The following is a 17832-nucleotide window of genomic DNA, read 5'->3' on the forward strand; positions in this document are numbered from 1 at the left end:
CACGGCTTGCAACAGCCTTGCAAGTTTGAATTAGTAGCTATTTAAAACCAGATTTCACATTTTAACAATGCCCATTTCCAGCTTAAAAAAAAAAAAAAAAAGGAGATCTGTTAACTTTTAACTCACATTCCTGCAAAGCAACTGGTGGTTGGAACTGAAAAGCAACTGTTAATTTACTATAGTTCATTACAGACTCCATTACTCTTTGTTTACTTATAGTGAGCTTTGCTTTATTTGCCTGGCATCTGGTAGGCATTTGAGTTTGTGCCCCTGTTGTTAAGATGTAGGACTTTAGTTTGGGTCATTTTTTGAGTCAACACTCTGAGCTTTTAATGGAAATTGAAATCCAAAGAAGATGGCTAATACGTTTAGATTCTTTTTGGTTTCTGCAGTGTTCCGATTAGGATCAGAAATCGTCCTAATACCTAAAACCCAGGGTGAAATCTGTACCAAAGTCTTTGTGGTAAGAGAATTCAAACAAAATATTTATAGGTAGCTCTCCGGTGCATTTGATCTTGAAGAAAGCCAGTGTGCCTAGCCCCTCTCTGGTGAGGTCAGGCCAAGGACAAGAGGTTACTCGTTTCTCTTTGAAGACCTAGTTTTTTTGTTTTTTTGTGTTTTTTTTTCTTTTTAAGATTTTATTTATTTATTTGACGGAGATCAGAATTAGGCAGAGAGGCAGGCAGAGAGAGAAGGAAGCAGGCTCCCTGCTGAGCAGAGAGCCCGATGCGGGGCTCGATCCCAGGACCCTGGGATCATGACCTGAGCCGAAGGCAGAGGCTTTAACCCACTGAGCCACCCAGGCGCCCCTGAAGACCTAGTTTTATAAGGGCCTAGCTGTACAGGAAGTGTAAGAGATCTGTGCAGGAAGTCATGTCTCAAAAGTGCTATCTCCCTTGTTCCAAAATACACAGATGGTAACCTTCTTTCCTCCCTCAGGGAAATAACAGGCCTCATAATAATCAAGAATGGTGATAATCTGGGGTGCCTGCGTGACTCAGTCAGTTAAACATCTGCCTGTGGCTCATGATCTCACGGTCCTGGGATAGAGCCCCGTGTAGGGCTCCCTGCTCAGGGAGGCTGCTTCTCCCTCTCCTTCTGCCTGCCACTACCCCTTCTTGTCCTCTATCTCATTTTCTCTCTTTCTCTGTGTCAAATAAATAAATAAAATCTTAAAAAGAAAGGAGAATGGTGATAATCTGCAGGCTTTATCTAATCAGAAGTAGAATAGAAGTACCTTTAATGATGGGTTTTTAAAAAGGTTTATTTATATCTTAGAGGGAGAACATGAGCAGGACGGGGAGAAGGAGAAAGAATCTCAAGCAAACTCTTCACTGAGAGCAGAGCCTGACTTGGAGCTCAATCTCATGACTCTGAGATCATGATCTGAGCAGAAGCCAAGAATCCTTTGTTTAACCAATCACCCAGGTGCCCCAATAGTGGATTTTTAAAGGAGTGAAATCACTTCTTGGAGCACAAGTATATGATCTACCTATTTATTTATTTACCTATTTATTGTGAATATTCAGACTCACTCCATGAATGAAACTGCTATACCTAGAAGCAGAATAGCAAAGCTGAAGAAGCAACATGGAATAATGGAAATGGTATTGAAGTGGAAGTAAAAAAACATGAATATTGGTATCAGCTCTACTATATACTAATAAAGGGACCTTGCTTTTTAACTTCTCAGAGGCTCAGTTTCCTGCATCTGTTAAAATAGACTAATAATTCCTGCCATGTCTACTTCAGAGGGAGCAAATGGGCTCATTTAAATGTGAAAGCACCTTGAAACTATACACTTTCTCTAGGTGTATAAGGGATTACTATTATAATGATCCTCTGAATTCTGATTAACTTCTAAGGAATTAGTCTTGCATCACAGGTTCAAAATGAGCAAATACTTGCTGGGCACATCCTGTATACCAGATAGTTGTCTAGGTACATGGCTTAGCATTGAACAAAACAAAAACTGAAAAAATTTAAGTATGAGTCATTAGCATATTGCATACCCAGTGCAGTATCACAGCATGTAAAACAATAGGAAGAATCTAGATGATGGGTTTGGGTTTGCCACTATTCTGTAGCTGTGTAAAACTAAACCACATCTATAAAATAAGGAAGTTAGACAAGGTAACCTCTAAGTGTCCTTCTAAAATGTGTTTGTCATTAGAGATTCTTTTTTTTTTTTTTTTTTTTGTCATTAGAGATTCTAATTGCTGAAGTTCCCTACTGCTAAGAGCTTATTGCCCTGCAGGGATGATCAGACTGACAAAACTGAACGATCATAGAACTATAGGACAATAGAGTACTAATGTCACACTAGATATGGCACAATAGTGGCAACAACAATGTTTTTCTGTAGGTAACAGTATTTTAGAGAGGCTTCTTGGAAGACCAGGGAGTCCCAGAAGGATGGAAAACTTTGGCTCAGAGATATTAGAAATTGAATGAATCGAAGTGCAACAACATGCCATTTTGTTTGTTTGTTTGTTTTCCTAGTTTATCAGTCAGAATCCTTGCAGAAAAATAGCTAGTGCGTTCAAAGGGTTTAAATGAAGAGTTTAACCAAAGGATTGTTTACAGAAGTATGATCAGTATTCACAGGAACTAGAAAGAAATGTTGAAACACATCAACAGTGGCAAGTTAGTAGGACTCCTAGGCCCGAGGGGAAAGGGGAAGGAGTGTTGTTACTAGAGACCACCTACAGCTACAATCTGGAAGACGACTGCCTGACAAGAGCTGTGCCCAGAAGGGCTGAGCAGTTGCTATAAGCAGAAATGAAGTAAAGAAATAAATGCTCTAATCTTTCTCTCTCTTCCTGCTCTCATGTCTCCAGCTAGTACTTTTCCACTGGCAAAATCCAGTCAAGCCTAGGGGTAAGGTAGTTTGGATGATGTAGTTCAGAGAGGTCAGCTTCCCAAATAGGGCAGAGGGAGTCGGGTGGGGGAAGACACAGTACACAGAATAACCAGAATACAAGGGATCTAGGGAAAGAAAAGTCACCACTCTGGACTCTTACTAAGAATTACTTAAGTTCAAATTCAGAATCCACTTTAAGCCTTAGTCTCCTTAGCTGTGAAATGAGGATAGTAATGCCTTTGTTCCAGGGTGATTGTGAGGATTCTATGAAGGGCGGGGAAAGTGCAACACTGGAGACTCTGCAGTTAATAACAGTGGCCTGAACTTAGGTAGAAGCTTTGAGGATAGAGGAAGTAGATGACTATCCCGAGTTAACTCTTTATTAATGAGGGAGAAAACAGAACTTCCTAATTAATTACAAATGGGAGAGTGAAAGAGAACATTGTCAAAGATGACTCAGGTTTCTGGCTTGGGCCACTAGGTGAATGGTTAACAGACTAGTAACTGATATTCAAAGACCAGAAATACAAGAGAAAGCACAGCTTCCAGGTGTGTGAGAGATGAGGAATAGAGATTATTTCACTTTCATAAATGTAGATTTTTTTAATTGTGGGAAAATACACATTATGTGAAAATTACTACTTTAACCATATAAAAATTTAACCACAATTCAGTGACATTAAGTATATTCACAGTGTTGTACAACCATCAATAATGCTTATTCCAGACCCTTTTCATCACCCCAAAAGGAAACCCCATCCATATTAAGCAATCATTCCTCAGTACCTGTAGATTTTGAGACTTTTGTGTGACATCCAAAAACAGATGTTAAGTAGCTCTTTGGATATGTAATACTGAAGCTCAAAATGAAAATTCAGACTGAAGGATACAGATTTTGGAATCATTAGTACATAGGGAGTTCTTAATCTGGGGCCTATGGACTTGAATGAAAAATCTCAGTCTTGAATGTAAAATGTATATAGGTGTGTATGTTTATTTTTTTTTTAAGATTTTATTTATTTATTTGAGAGAGAGAAAAAGCACACAAGGGGGGGTGGGCAGAGGGAGAAGCAGACTCCCCACTGAGCAGGACTCAATTCCCAGGACCTTGAGATCATGACCTGAGCAGAAGGCAGATGCTTAACTGACTGAACCACCCAGGTGCCCCAGTGTGTATGTTTATTTTTATGAAAAAAGGGCGTTAATCAGATTCTCAAAGGAATTTCTTAACCTTAACAAAGTTACTAGCAAATGATGTATATAGTATATGAAGCTGGTGTTGCAGGGTGTGGAAGTGATTAAGAAAACTCAGGGAAAGTGAGTAGTGAGAAGAGAATGAGGATAGGACCTTGGGTAACATTTAAGAAAGTGAGAAGTCCAAAGGGTCTTTTAAAAACAAGAAATAAAGTTGATGTCTTCTTCAAGATTAAGTAAAGGCTTTTAAAGGGCGATGTCATTTCCTAGTTGTTGCATATACCTCACTTGTTGCCTTTGTCAAATACCCAAACATTCATTTCATAAACTCATTCATTTGTGCTTTTAAATAGATGGTCTAATTAAGTGGCTAACCCTAACTTCTTCCTCATTTAATCTTATTTTTGGCCATTAGGTATTGGAGAGTATCATTTAAATAAAGGGCAACAATAGAGAATTGACTAAGTTGTCATAATTTGCAACAAGCATGTGTGCATGCCTGTGTTTATCTAGTATATTGTGGACTTTATGATAAACCAGTAGTTCTCAAAGTATGAGATCTGAACCAACAGCATCAGCATCAGCATCAGCATCACCTGAATTTGTAAGAAATGTAAATTGTTGGGCCTTACGTCAGACCTGCTGAATCAGAAACTCATGGGACCCAGCCTTCCAGGTGATTCTGATGAAAATTAAAGTTTGAGAACAACTGTGATAGACCATTCCTGGCCAACTTGTTTCAGTTCATAAATAAAATATGGTGTCCTGGTTCTTTCATTATCTTTTATTTGGTAAAATATGGATGGCAACATTTTGCAATGTCTGATGAGTTCCTCATGAAAAAACTTGACTGAACATTCTTGTCTATCCATGACTTTCTCCACCACTCTGATTACTAATACAAATACTATTCCCTACATGTTATTTTCCTCCTTGGTGTGTAGTATTTATCTCCAACATAAATTACAAACTGTCAAGTTATTAAAATGCCATGGAAAAGGAAATAATTATTTATGTGAATACTCTTTCTTATCCATCCAGTCCTTTGTTTTGGGATCTACCAGTCTTTTGCTAAGTCATAGCCTTGGCTTCAGAGATTATGAAATGAACCTCACTGAAATTGCACCCTTCTTCTCTCTTCTCTACCCCCATCAAGACATTTTTCAGCTACGTGGCCTTGCTAGAGATGCAATAGCTATATACAAGTCCTTTGAGTTCCCTAACATTAGTTGCCATAGTCAGAAAGAAAGTAGAAGCCACAGACTGAATTTGAAGAGAATTAGATTTTGTTATCAAGGCCAATCAGGCAGTGTTTTCAGCTTCTGCTGGTCCAAGGGATAAGCCAGACTGCACAGTATTTTAGTTATTTCTGTTTTTTTAAGAAGATTGTACACTAATTGAGGGCATGGATGTTGTCTTATCTTTGACCATGTTTTAACACATACTAGGCACACAAACACTTGCCAAATTAGATTTACTTAATCCAGAAGTTAGAAGATTAATTAGAGTTAGGGTCAGGGTTCTAACCTACTTCTAAGCCACTTTGAGTTATCTTAACTGACCTCTGTTTTCCTCATTCTGAGACAGATATAGTTTTGCCCTGCCTACTTCCCAGTATATAAGAATCTAAAAAGAGAATACATATAAAGTACTCATTAAAAGTCCAGAGAACTCTGTAAATGTGAGGTTACATAATAATCTTGATTTATATGCCCTCAATTTTCGAGGAATAATTAGTTCATTCTGGATTGTGGAGAGAACACAGTATAGTGAGCTAGAAGTCAAGATGCTGGTTTCAATCCTGATTGCCTTTAAATTCTTTGGGTCTTAATTTTCTTTTATCTCAAATGAGGAAGCACAGGGCAAATTGGTATGGTGGTTCTCACTCTTGGTTATACATTGAAATCACTTGGTACCGAAAAATGCTGATATCTGGAACCAACTAGCATATGTTTGATTTAATTGGTTTGGGATGCATGCTGGGCCTTGAGAATTTTTTCTTCTCTTTTGCAGCCAAGATTTGTTTTGTTTGTTTAAATCAGCAAAACCGGTATTCAGGTACAGTCTTACGCAAAATTCCAGGTTACCAGTAAAGCTTCTGCAGTCATTTTTTTAAGACTTTAAGCTCTGACTGCCGCTCTTTTTTTCTCATATCCCATTTTAGAACTCCTAAAGCTTCATAGAACACTATTAGAAAAACATTGGAATAGACCATTTTCAAGATCTCTTCCAGCTCCAAAACAATGTTATGACCCTATGCCTTCTCACAAGATCTCTGTCCTATCTTTTTCTTATCACCAATCTGACCCAGCATCAGACTGATTATTATGGAGGCTAGCTTTCAATTTACCTCCTGCTGATTACGCTAGCTCTTTTGCTGCAAGGCAATGAATAGTCTAAAATTTAATAGGCAAAAAGATCTCCTGGGTTTCTTGTTGCCACCCCTCCCAGAGATTCTGTGTCAGTACATCTAGAGTGGGGGCCAGGTGTCTGTATTTTCCACAAAGGCTTTTCGTGTTTTTGAAACAATTTGTTCATAGACCATGCTTTTGGGAATGATTGCTCTAAGAGGTTCTCAGTCAAAAGTAAAGAAAAAAGGGCTGCTGAAATGTGGAGACATAGTGAAATAGAGGATTTTCTTCCGAGCTCAGTGCCAGAGCTACCGAAGAGTAGCATGTGGGCATTTAAGACTTCAAATTCTACTCTATTTGACCACAGTTCTCAGTTACTGCCCTAGAAATGCACTTGACAGTCATCTCTTCATCTGTGGTGAAGTCTACAAGAGAGAGGATAAAAATTGTGATAAAGAGCATCCAGGCAAGCAGGGATTCAAATCTCTACCCACTGTGACTCTACTGCTCTCTGATTTTATGACCCTGAGCAAGACTTAATCTTAGGCCCAGGTTTTTCATCTGTGGGAAAGAATAATATCCTCTTTCTAGGCCCAGGTTTTAGTGAAAATTAAATAAGATGATCTTGGTAAAGCACATAGTAAAGTTTCCAACACACAGTAACTTTTGATAAATAATAAGTATTATGTCAGCAGGGCCTGGACTGATAAGTTTTTGTTTTATCTTTAGGTGGTGTTTCTCTGAAATGAAATACATAAAATGTTTTATTTCAGGTAAGTGTTCACCCTATATCTGCTGAGATTCTCAAGTTCAACATCTTACTCAACTACTATACTGTATCATGTTTAACCACAAAGCCAGGAAATCGGTTGCTGTGCTCTCAGAGCACTCATTAAAGGATTGAACTAAAGTCCACCAAGAAGCTTCTTGCAATTTTGAATCTCTAAAAAACTTCTTAGGGGAGTACACAGACTTGACTTCCTCTGACCTGGCTTTGAGACTATTTTTGCTGCAAAGGTGGGAGGAAAAAAAATTAAAAATTGAACTTGAGGCTATTGTAGAAAGTCTTTGGCTAGAACCACTGATGATACTAGTTCACATTAATTCACATAGACAGTAATGTTTAAGTGGGTTTTTAAAAAAATTTTTTTTAATTACATTTTTTTTGAAGATTTTATTTATTTATTTGAAGAGAGAGACAGTCTAGAGATGGAACACAAGCAGGGGGAGTTGGAGAGGCAGAAGTAGTCTCCCCGCTGAGCTGGGAGCCTGACTAGGGCAGACACTTAATGACTGAGCCACCCAGACACCCCTGAGTGTTTTTCTTAGAGGGCAGTGAGAGGAATGTTCTACCTAAAGACCTGAGGCAGATACGTGATTTACTTTTGAAGGTGTTTAAACAGAAAGGCAGAGTCTGCTGTGATAACCATGGTTTAAGTATCTTTAGCAAGACGTAAAGGTGAGTGAATGTTTCTCATCTGTGAACTCTCAAAGGGAAATAGGAGTAGTCCAACAGAAACTTTCACTGTGCTCATTGATTTAATTGTAATTATTGATATTATAGTAAGATGAATCACGATTTGAACACTCAACATCTTTTTTCCATGTGAGCTTAAGATAAGACCATCAAAAGGGTCTTATTGAATTTCCCTTTCTATAGACATCTAAATTAATAACTCATTTCCCCAGTCTCAGACCATATACTTTGCATCCTTAGTATCATGGTTGGCCTCAATATTAGTCAGTTTCTGTTGTGGCTATTTTGGAGAAAGCTTAGACTTGCTACCAATGTCTGGAACTAAACTCTCCACCTAATTCCAACTAAATGACTGTTGACTATTTGAGGGGGTTCCCTCCAACAAAAGGAAAACTTTTTGTCATAGTTCTTTGTGGATATGCTTATGAAAAATTTTAAAAAGAGTAAAAGCTATGCATGTGGGGTGCCTGGGTGGCTCAGTGGGTTAACCCTCTGCCTTCAACTCAGGTCCTGATTCCAGAGTCCTGGGATCAAGCCCGGCATCAGGCTCTCTTCTCAGCAGGGAGCCTGCTTCCCTTCCTCTCTCTCTGCTGGCCTCTCTGCCTACCTGATCTCTGTCTGTCAAGTAAATAAAATCTTAAAAAAAAAAAAAAAAGAGCTATGCATGTGTGTGTTTGAGGAGAGAGGGTGGTTTTCGGTTTATTGAAACAAAAGGAATTCGACTTGAACTGTATTTGTTGTCATGATTTTAAAAGCTGACTGGGCACCTAGCTGGCTCAGTCAGTAAAGTATGAGATTCTTAATTATTGGGTCATGAGTTCAAGTCTCTCATTGGGTGTGGAGCCAAAATATATTGGAGCAAAAAAAAAATATATATATATATACACACACACATATATAACATATATATTTTTAATTATAAATATAATTTATATAAATATAATATAAAATTATAAATATAATTACAAATATAATTTATAAATATAATTTATAAAAATAAAATTATAAATATATTTTATAATTATAAATATAATTTATAAAAATAGAAATATAATTATAAATATAAAATTTATATAATTTATATTTATATAAGTATAAATATAATTTATATAATTATATATAAATATAAATAAAATTATAAATATAATTTATTATATATATTTTAAATTATAAATATAAATTATAAATATAATTATAAATATAATACAAGTATAATTTATAAAATTATAAATATAATTCATATTTAAAATTATAAATATAATTTATATTTAAAATTATAAATATAAATATAATTATAAATATAATTATAAATATATTTACTATAAATATAATAAATATAATTATAAATATAATTTATAAATATAATTTATAAATATAATTTAAAATTATAAATATAAATATAATTTATAATAAATATAAATATAAATTTATAATTTATAAATAAAATTTATTTTAAAATATATAATAAATTATATATATATAATATATTTTTTATTTATTTTTATTTTTTTTTAAAGATTTTATTTATTTACTTGACAGGCAGAGATCTCAAGTAAGCAGAGAGGCAGGCAGAGAGAGAGGAGGAAGCAGACTCTCCACTGAGCAGAGAGCCCCAGGTGGGGCTTGATCCCAGGACTCTGGGATCATGACCTGAGCCAAAGGCAGAGGCTTTAACCCACTGAGCCACCCAGGCGCCCCTATATATATTTTTTAAAGCTGAGCTTTGAAGAATGGGTAGATGGATTTTAGCTAAATCAAGGAATGTGAGTTACATTAAAGAGAATTATCCTGAAATTGGAAAGGGAGAATTGTTAAAAATTTCACATGATATCTTTTATAGTTTGAACCTTTCTTTAACTTAGGTATACTCAATGTACATGTAAATGTTATATATATTTATCTGAAGATTGCCATTATTATCTGCATTGGTAGCTCTCCAAATCCCACTAAAGGAAGAACCTTTAGTGCTGCCATTACATTTGACTCAGTACTTACATAGGGAATTTCATTTTCCTTGGCCTTGTTCATAATCTCTTCTTGTCTCATGATAGCATCAGTGTATTTCTGCCTTTATAGACATATTATCTGGTTAAGATCTTGAGATACCCAGGCAGATCCGTGCCCATCTTTGTTTTGCTCTCTTTGTTTTTATGGTAGTTCCCTAAACAGATTTTTAGAATTGAGACTGTTTCCTTTTAATGTCCTTGCATGTAAGTTGTTGGCATAGTGCCAAAGTATTGTTCAGTGAAACCCATTCTGAGCTTGGGGCAGAACATTCCAGTTGAGGTAAGGCTTTGATGATCTGTTTCAAACCAAGGAATAACAAATTTTAGAATATATATAGAAATACTTAACTCTTTTTCTGGGGGGAATAAATAATAGAGTATATTGAGAACTTTTAAAATCGCACAGGTTTTTACAGACAATTTCAGGAGGTTCACAGAGTTTCTAGAGCTCCTTTATTGAGCCTTGGCTCAGAAAACAAAAACAGGCAGGGTCCTGGCTGGCTCAGTAGATAGAGCATATGACTATTGATCTTGGGGTTGTGAGTTTGAGCCCCATGTTGGGTGTAGAGATTACTAAGAAAATAAACTTAGAAAAGAAAACGAAAACAAGCAAACAAACTGATTCCAAGCAGTGGCTAAACAGTATATCCTTCAAACAATTCTCCATAAATGTGATCTCTTAATTTATATGAAACAGCATTAAGTTCATAGTTATACCTGGAATACAGATAGTCTGTATTCTAGAGTTGTGTGCTTTATTTCTGAGATCTTTCTTTAGAAGTGAGATTGGCCCATGCTGGGGGTTTTAGGAAAAAGACTGGATTTAAAAAAAAAAAAAAAAAGGCTGACAAGAGCTCGAAGAAAAGGGGAACAAACCATAATCTGGGCAAAGGTGAATGTTGAGGGACTCAAGGAGTTCCAGGCCCAGAAAAAGGTAACACTGGAAACAAAGGTCAGTGAGGAAGGTTGAGTTCAAAGCCGTAGGCAGAGGAAAAACTGGGCCTCACAGAATAAAAGAGGCAACAAGAAACACGCAAACATTGATGGAACAGGTTTAAAATTTTCTTTAATGTAAAAAAAAAAGATAGAATTGGTAAAACACATATAATATTACCATCTTTTTTTTCAAAGATTTTACTTCTTTATTTGACAGAGGGAGAGAGCATACAAGTAGGGGGAGAGGCAGGCAGAGGGAGAGGGAGAAGCAGGCTCCCCACTGAGTAGAGAACCCAGGATCATGACCTAAGCTGAATTGAGCCACCCAGGTACCCCTAGAATATTACCATCTTAACCATTTTTAAGTGTACAGTTCAGTGTCATTAAGTCCATTCACATTGTTGGGCAACCATTACCACCATTCATCTCAGAACTCTTTTCGTCTTATTAAACTGAAACTCTGTACCCATTAAGCACTAACTCACCATTCCTCCAACCCCTGGTTCTTGGCAATTACCATTTTTCTTTTTGTCTCTATGAATTTGACTACTAGAGGTGCCTCATATAAGTGGAACCATATAGTATATCTTTTCTGTGACTGGCTTATTTCACGCAACATAATGTTCTCAGTGTTCATCTATGATGTAGCATGTGTCATAATATCCTTTTTAAGACTGAATATTACAGTGTATGTATATTTAACACATTTTGTTTATCCGTCATATGTTGTTGGACATTTGGGTTTCTTCTGTTCCTTGCTTTTATGAATAGTGCTGCTATGAACATGAGTATACAAATACCTCTTCAAGTCCCTGCTTTCTTTTTCAATGAGGTTTTTTTGTTGTTGTTGTTGTTGTTTTATATTTTATTTATTTATTTGACAGAGAGATAGCACAAGTAGGCAGAGCAGCAAGCAGAGGGAGAAGCAGGCACTGAGCAGGGAGCTCGATGTGGGACTTGATCCCAGGACCCTGAGATCATGACCTGTGCTGAAGGCAGCCACTTAACTGACTGAGCCACCCAGGCACCCCAAGTCCCTGCTTTCTGTTCTTTTGGGTGTGTGCCTAGAAGTGAAATTGCTGGATTGTATGGTAATTCTAATTTTAATTTTTTGAGAACTCACCATACTGTTTTTCGTGACAGCCGCTCCATTTTACATTCCCACCAATAATGCACAAGAATTCTAATTTCTCCATATCTTTAACAATACTTTTTTTTTTTTAATAGTAGCCACCATAATGGATGCAGTGGAGCAGGTTTGGGACAAAAGTTTTGGAAAAACACCCTGAGACTATACTATAGTACATTTTAAGAACTTTTTAAGGCACCAGTATATAGGGAGGGATGTGTTAAGAGAACAGAGAAGGGGCACCTGGGTGGCTCTGTCAGTTAAGCATCGGACTCTTAGTTTTGGCTCAGGTCATGATCCTCAGGGCTTGGGCTCGAGCAGCTCGGAGTCTGCTTGAGATTCTTTCCCTCCCCTTCTCCCCTTTGCCTTGCCCCTTGCTCATGCACATGCATATGCATGCTCTCTCTAAATAAATAAAATCTTAAAAAACAAAAACAAAAACAAAATAAAACAAAAAACCCTGTTGAGTTGTGCCTGGATGGCTCAGTCATTTGAACGACTAACTCTTGGTTTCCGTTCAGGTCATGGTCTCAAGTTTGAGGTATCCAGCCCCACTCTGAGCAAGGAGTTTGCTTGAGATTCTCTCCCTCTGCTTTCCCCACTGCTCATTCACACACTCTCTCTCTGTCTAGAATAAGTAAATCTTTGAAAAACTTGATTTTTTTAAAAAGATTTTATTTATTTATTTGATAGAGATCACAAGTAGGCAGAGAGGCAGGCAGAGAGAGAGGAAGGGAGGCAGGCTCCTTGTGGAGGAGAGAGCCTGACCCAGGGCTCGATCCCAGGACCCTGGGATCATGACCTGAGCCGAAGGCAGAGGCTTTAACCCACTGAGCCACCCAGGTGCCCCGAAAAACTTGATTTTTATATTAATTATATATCTGGAGTTCTCTTAATTTTCATGAGGAGGTTACCAACTTCACACCCAGCTTAGGTGGTTATTAGTATCTGAATCTGCTCTGTGCAGGACTGGATCTCATGATCCTGAGATCATGACTGGAGCTGAAATCAAGAATAAGATGCTTGATCTACTGAGCCAACCAGGCACCCCTCAATAGTTTGCTTAATAGCAATTGCCAATTAGAGAATATAGTCCAAGAAAGATTCCATTCATATTAGCAACAAAATCTTAAAATATCTAGGACTAAGCATAAAAAGAAATGCATAAAACATATAGGAAGAAAACTTTAACTATTGATGGACAAAAGGGTGGCCTGAATAAATGGCAAAACAGGGCATGTTCCTCAGTGATACACAGTGGCTCCCATTTTCACTCAGTGAAAACCAAGGTCCTTACCAAACAACAACAAAAAACCCAGGACTCTTAAATACAGAGAACAAACAGGTGGCTGCCAGAGAGAAGGTCGTGGGGTGATGGGTGAAACAGATAAAGGGGATCAAGAGTACACTTAACAGTAATGAACACTGAGTAGTGTATAGAATTGTTGAATCATATTATACACCTGAAACTAATGTAACACTGTATGTTAATTATACTTGAGTTAAAAAAAAAAAAAGTCAAGGTCCTCGCATGGCCTTTTAGATTGTGTATATTCTGCCCCTGCCTTGCTGGATCTCTCCTACCAGTCTGCTCCTTGCCTTGCTGCTGCAGCTGCCTTGCTGCTGCAGCTGCTCTGGCTTTCCTGCTTTTCCTTAAACAGTCTTTGGTCTCATTCATTATTCCTTCTGATTGCAACACTCTTCCTCCAGATAGGCCTTTGAGTAACTCCTTTGTCCGCTTCAAGTTGTTGCTCAGTCTAGTCTTTTCTGTTAAGGCCTACATGAGTTTTTCAGCGCTACATCATTCCCCCATCCCAGAGAGTGGAGAGGGGCTGGAAACGGAGTTAATAATTGATCATGCCTACGTGAGAAAGCCTCCATAAAATTCCATGTGGGGTTCGGAGAGCTTCTAGGCTATCAAATGCATCCACATGAGGAGTTGGGTTTGCACCCCAACTTCACTGCAGCAGATGCTCCTGCACTCACAGGCTCTCAGACCTCGCCCTGTGTATCTCTTTATCTGGCTGTTCATCTGCATCCTCTGTCATGGCCTTTAATAAACTGATAAATGTTTCCCTGAGTGAGCTGCTCTAGAAAATTAATTGAAACTGAGAAGAAGGTCATTGGAACCTCTGATCTACAGCTGGTTGGTAAGAAGCACAGCTTACAGTTTAATGTCTGAAATTGGGGAGTGGGGGAGTCTTGTAAGGCTGTACCTTACCTTGAGATCTGATACTATCTCTGGGTAGATAGTGTCAGAATTTGACTTAAATTATAGGATACACAGCTGGCGTTGTCAGAGACTTGATTATTGTAAGCCCCTCCCCCCACCACCTCATACATTTGGTGACCAAAAGTGTCAGGTGAAGTGTTCTGTGTGAGTAATAAAGGAGACTTAAAGGAGAGACAGTAGGGAAGACTGGGTTTTCCCTACACAGAAAGGAAAAAAGCTGAAGTTTTTCCTTTACACACCTATCTTTATTTAAAAAGGTTATTCGATTATCACAGAAAAAAATATTTGGATTTATTCTTTACCAAGATTTACACTGCTGTTGTAAAACACAGATCAAATATCATTTTCCCCATTAAACCCTTCTTGACTTCTCTAACTAGAATAATTATCTTCCCTCCAAACCATTTTGGCATTTTGTTTACTATCCCCTCCTCCAAGTTCCCTTAAGGCAATGACCATTTGCATTATATCTATTTGTACCATTAGATCTAATTCCTTTCCCTATTCACAGTCTTCATTTTTATATCTCACTGTAACATGTACTGGTAGGGTTTTGTTGGTTTGTTTTTTTGTTCCCAGCTTTGAGGGGATATAATTGACATATAATATTGTGTAAGTTTAAGAGCTACAACATGATGATTTTATATATATTGCAAAATGCACATAGTAGGTACTAAGTGAACATTTAATAGACTAAAGATTAAATTAGAAAATGAAGAAAATAAGGTGTCATGGATTCCCATCATTTTTGCAACTGTGATATCCTGTATCTACAATTTTGATATTACAGTACCCCTTATCAAACTTGTTTCTATTGCTTTTAATAAACTAAACAGTAAATTTAATAGATTTAATTTTTAGGATCTCTTCATTATTTTAGAAAAAGCTAGAGCAATTTGAGGTGTTTTATGACCAGTGTTAGTAGTTGTGGTTTAAATCCCTCTGCTGTGTGGAGGTATCCATTCAATTAGATCTTTCCAATAAGCCAGTTGCCAAGTTTAACTTTGGTAATAATGAGTCAGCACACAGGCATTATGTCCTTTGTGACATAACTCTTTACTGTCCCCATCCTGCCTTTCCCCAAACAGAAGTGATTACTGTTTCCTCTGTGCTCCAACTGAAGCTATTTCTATTATCCCACTGTTGGGTAATTACTTTTTTATGTGTCTGTCTGCCCTTCTAAATAGTGAGCTCTGTAAGAATAGGGATTATATGTTGGTAATTTCCACTTTCCCCATAGTTCCTGGTACCGGAACATTGTGGGTATTAAATAAATGATAGATGTGTTAATATAAATAAAGTATATTCCGACAAGGATTCTGGCTAAATGACTGTATGAAAGACAATCTCTTCAAATGGCTCAGTGGTAACATGTCAGGATTTGATTCATTTAAGTGATGAATTTTACATATTCGGCCTATGGTAGGGTTAATTGCCCTTAAGAATCTTTTCTTTACTTGTTGTTGTTGTTTTGGGTTTTTGTTTTGTTTTGTTTTAAGTATCTCTACAGCCTACGTGGGGCTTAACTCACAACCCTGAGATCAGGAGTTGCATGCTGTATCTATTGAGCCAGCCAGGCACGTTTAGGAGCTTTCTCTTTGTAAACCACATTTTGTTTGGATCCTACCCATTTCCCTCTCTATCTCACTGTCTTTCAACTTTCACCTGGAGTTTGTAGAAAGTAAATAGTGACAGAGAGGTCAGTTGTTACTCCACCATCTCTAAGAACTTGGAAATAAGGGAAATTAGAATTATGACTGAGAATTAAATTGAAACATGAATATATATCAAGGCAAAGTTATCAAAAATAACCTTAAAAACGAAAACTGGACAAATTAAGACTTGACTAAAGATATTTATCTCAAGGGGCGCCTGTGTGGCCCAGTCAGTTAAGCGGCTGCCTTCAGCTCGGGTCATGGTCCTGGAGTCCTGGGATCAAGCCCGCATTGGGCTCCCTGCTCAGCGGGAAGCCTGCTTCTCCCTCTCCCACTCCCCGTGCTGTATTCTCTCTCTCGGTGTGTCCCTGTCAAATAAATAAATAAAATCTTAAAAAAAAAAAAGATATTTATCTCAAGAATATTCATTGAAGGACTGTTGGTTAGCAGTAGCAACATAGAAACAGGACATTGAGAGGCGTACAGTAGCAACATAGAAACAGGACGTTGAGAGGCATACTTCAGTTGTAGCTGTCCCAGGAAAAGAATGTAGCCAACCGAGTTGGATATTCCTATCTCCTATCTATGGCCTGATGCTATTAAACCTTTGAAACATCCAATTTAATTTCCCTACCTCAAATTCCAAGTTCGTCAAGCAACTTTCTTTCTGATTATGTCTCATTTCTTATGTGTATCTTTTTACAAGGAGAAAATGTCTGAACTTCATGCCAAAGCAAATATTATCATTACTATGACAGTTAATCTATTTCATTGCAAATAATAATCTAGCATTCTGGTTTTATATCAGCCTCTGACCCCTTTTTAATGTTAGTTTGAATTATATATTCTATCTCAGTAAAGAGCCAAAACCAGGTTTCTGAGCCTAAAAACTGAAGTCCAGGTCTTGGACTTAAGTGAATTCAACAAGATAAATTCTACTTTGTTGAATTTTATCTCATATAACTGTAAAATGTAACCCCTTCACAACCTCCCCATTGCCAATGCCTATTTATTTACCTATTTATTATTTTTCCTCTGGATCACAATAGTAGCATCTCAACTCATTTTCTGGCCATCAGTCAGACTACACTTCACACTGATGTATCTTTAAATCATAAGTTTCAAAACATTATGTTAACTTTTTAAGTATTTAATGGCATTCTGCAATGTCCTCCATTCCATGACCTTCCGTATGTTGTTCCTCAGCCCTGCCTGGAAAATTCTGTCTCACATATTCATTAAATTAACTTATATTTATGCTCTAAGGCTCAGCACAGGATTTGCTCCAAGAAACTTTACCTGACCCCCACAATTTGGTTTAGATACTCTTCTTTTGCACTTCCATGACACCCCATCCTTACCTCTATCATACTATCCACTACACTATAGAGCAATTTTTAACTCATATGTCTTCTCTACCAGACAGTGAATTTCTTCACAGCAGTAAGAAGAATGTTGTGTGATTCTTTTCTATATTCCCTAGATCTTAATGTAATACTTAATTTGTTAAATGAATTTAAGAACCTCTTTTATAATTTTATTCATTTCATTTAAACTTCAACAAGCTTCTGCAGTCTCCTTTCATCTCTTCCAATCTGCACTTCCTTTTTGATCCTTGAACATTTATCCCTAGCTACTTTTTTTTACCCACTTTGAACTTGTCACACTCTTGCTGTTTCTTCAGAATCATATGACCAACAGACTACCATGTGTGTGTGTATGTGTGTGTGCATGTGTGTCCATTAATGAATGAGATTTTCAGGTATCACTAAGTTTGTGAAATATCATTTTAATATATAATTCCTCCCATAGAATATAATATGATTGAATAAAAATAGTTTAAATAAAAAGTAATTGAAAATATAGGTAACCTCTGACTCATAAATGAAAATTACTACATAAATGATAGCAAGTAGACAAAAATCTTTGAGATGAAAATCCTAAGCAGTTGGCTACAGTCACCCACTACCTTAGTGAGTACTGTACCC

The sequence above is a fragment of the Martes martes genome, assembly GCF_963455335.1.
Source record: "Martes martes genome assembly, chromosome: 12".
Taxonomy (NCBI): domain Eukaryota; kingdom Metazoa; phylum Chordata; class Mammalia; order Carnivora; family Mustelidae; genus Martes; species Martes martes.